This window comes from Papaver somniferum, unplaced genomic scaffold (assembly GCF_003573695.1).
Source record: "Papaver somniferum cultivar HN1 unplaced genomic scaffold, ASM357369v1 unplaced-scaffold_5, whole genome shotgun sequence".
Lineage (NCBI taxonomy): Eukaryota > Viridiplantae > Streptophyta > Magnoliopsida > Ranunculales > Papaveraceae > Papaver > Papaver somniferum.
In genome coordinates this window covers 1,778,804-1,781,776 of record NW_020647637.1, presented here as the reverse complement: position 1 = coordinate 1,781,776, position 2,973 = coordinate 1,778,804, and positions in this window count along the sequence as shown.

The window sequence follows — 2,973 nt, the reverse complement described above, 5'->3', positions numbered from 1 at the left end:
CTCATGTTCGGGGAGTGCAATGGCCATCGTGACCACTAGAGGATCGTTGTGGATGTATCCTTCTTCTGGTGCCTCCGAGGCTGAAAAGCTTATACGGAGTTTCATCCACTCCTCTATTGGGGGTTCTTTAGCCACGCTGAAAACTTCATCGCCTTTGAAGTTGCGCTTGTGGAGTCGCCCCGTGATGATTCCTTCTCGTGCAGGGGCAGTAATCGCCGAGTGTGATATGGTGTTAAAACCTAAGTATTGCGCCTCACGAGGAATTTCCACACGATGTATGGGTGCCGGTATAGGCTGCTTTGTTCTTAATAGTACTTTCGATCTTGGTGTGAGTACGAGGTATGACTTCTCTCTCCTTGGGAAGGTTCTGTAATTGCTATAAGGTCCATGTAGTCGGTCCAGAGGTTATGGTGTTGCACGAGGCTAGAGTGTTAGACAAGTGTCTTGGTGCATCGTTTATTGCCATGTAGTCATGGGCTTCAATTGAATTATCGATGCCTCTAGCTCTCCTTGCTTGTGCTTTTGGGGAGTTTATGTTATTCTCGCCGTTTTGGACCTCTATCTTGTAGCAATATTTTGCCTCGCCAGAGTCTCCAATGATTTCTGCTACTCCGTCAGGTGTTGGGAATCTTAGCCTTTGATGGTAAGTGGAGTCCACTCCCTTGATTCCATGGACCCAGGATCGTCCGACAATGGCTGTGTAGGGTGATGGCACATCTACCACACAAAAAGTGGTTATGGTAAAGATTCTTCCCACACGGATTTCTAATGTTATCTCCCCTCTTGGACGATTCGATGACCAGTTAAAGCCAAATATGTTGTAAGTAGAGGGTATGAGGCATTCGTCTTTGAGGCCCATTTGTTTGAATGTTTCATAAAACAATATCTCCACAGAGCTGCCACAATCAATTAGGATTTTGGGCATTTCCCATGGTAGTGCTTTGTTTTTTGCTTCCTCGTCCTCATGTTCGAAGAGTGCAATGGCCATCGTGACCACTAGAGGATCGTTGTGGATATATCCTTCTTCTAGTGCCTCCGAGGCTGAAAAGCTTATATGGAGTTTCATCCACTCCTCTATTGGGGGTTCTTTAGCCACGCTGAAAACTTCATCGCCTTTGAAGTTGCGCTTGTGGAGTCGCCCCGTGATGATTCCTTCTCGTGCAGGGGAAGTAATCATCGAGTGTGATATGGTGTTACAACCTAAGTATTGCGCCTCACGAGGAATTTCCACACGATGTATGGGTTCCCCGGTTGTTGGTGGGACTGTTGGTTGTGCAATGTATTCTTGGAGCTTTCCCTCGTTGATCATATCTTGCAGTACCTTCTTTAAAGTCCCTACACGAGTCTGTCGTGTGGCTGTGAAATTGGTGGAACTCACAGAAATCAATCATGTTTTTAGTTCGTTCTGGTTGCTGACCCTTTTCCATGGGTAGGTGATCGTATGTTGTCCGTCGATCTTCTTGAGGATATCGGATATTGGGGTGTTTAGTTTTGTATAAACTGGGTCTACGAATTTTCCATTCTTTTGTTGGGTCTGTTCTTGACCTTTCCATCCTCCAGTTCGATGTTTATCAAACTGGTTTGATCCATTGTTGGATCGCCCCGCTCCTTGGGCTGGCACTGGAGGGTTCTGTGGCTCTACCACATTTGCACCTCTACTAGTTCCTTTTGCCATATTGTCATAGGTTCCGTTCTGGAGTTTTTCCAAGGCTATGTAGTCCTCTTGGACTTCTCTTAATTTACCCAGATTCTTTGGCATGGCCTCATACATGCGGTCAAAGAGAGGGTCTGTCTTTCTAAGACTGTTTTCAAAACCCAAGATTGCATATTCCTCAGGGACCTTTCCAATCTCGGCACATAACTTTCTCCATCGTGTTACCAGGGAACGGAGCGACTCGTTTGGTCCTCTCGAAATTTGGAACAGTGCATCAACTTCGGGTCGGATTCGACTGTTGTGAATGTATGTTTCTAAGAACATCTCGGATAGGTGAGCAAACGATTTGACTGAGCCCTTAGGAAGATTATTGTACCATAGTAGGGCTTCATCCCTTAGACTAGCAGGGAAGAATTTACATAACACCACATCATAATGGTCCCATTGGGTCAGTGTCATGCGATAGGTTCTATGGTGCTCAATTGCATCTCCTGCTCCGGTAAATGGGGACGTGAACGTCGGTAAAGAGCATTTCCTTGGAAATGACAATCTTAGTAGATTTTCAGATAAGGGTGATTGTCCTGACTCTAGCATGACTACTGCTAATTTCTTGTTTTCCTGCCTCCCGGTGGCCTCTTTGTACATTGTCTCTAGCCGGTCGACTCGGGATTGCAGCTCGTCGTCGTTCCACCTCGTTTGTTCCTTATTTCTTCTTCTCAGAGCTCTCTCGGGCGAGAAAGATGGTTCATAGTGGTGATGCCTAGATCGCCCTGAGTCATCGTCCGACTGTTGAGCGAATGAAACAAAACGAGTTGACCTCGAATTCTCCCCTCGTCTTGGGTTTGTGGATGCGATATTCTCGGTCTCGACATTAACTTCATCGATTTGATTTTTCTCCCTTCTGTGTTTGGGATCAATATCTGATGACCCCTCGGATAGACCATCCTCGTGGTCGAGCACACCTCTGCTTCCCTTAGAAAACCTATCCGATGTCCCCTCGTTGGAGGTGTCAGGGATGTTAATACGTTCGTCATCATGTAGATGTTCAAAGGGACTTTCCTCCTATGGGGTTTCGTCGATAGTGGTGAGTGGCACCTTCTTCTTCACCTTGCATTTTAGCCGGCGGTTCCTTCGTTCTAGCCTCCTGTTACGCCTTTCGAGTTTTACCATTTTCTCACCCTGAGCTTCTTGGGATTTCAGGATGGTTGCTATGGCAGTATTAGCATCGGCGAGATCCGAAGGGTTGCCCTTCTTGACCTCAGTGTTTAATACTTGCCTTGGCAAGCGATTCAACCGTCCTGGTTGAGTAAGATAGATGT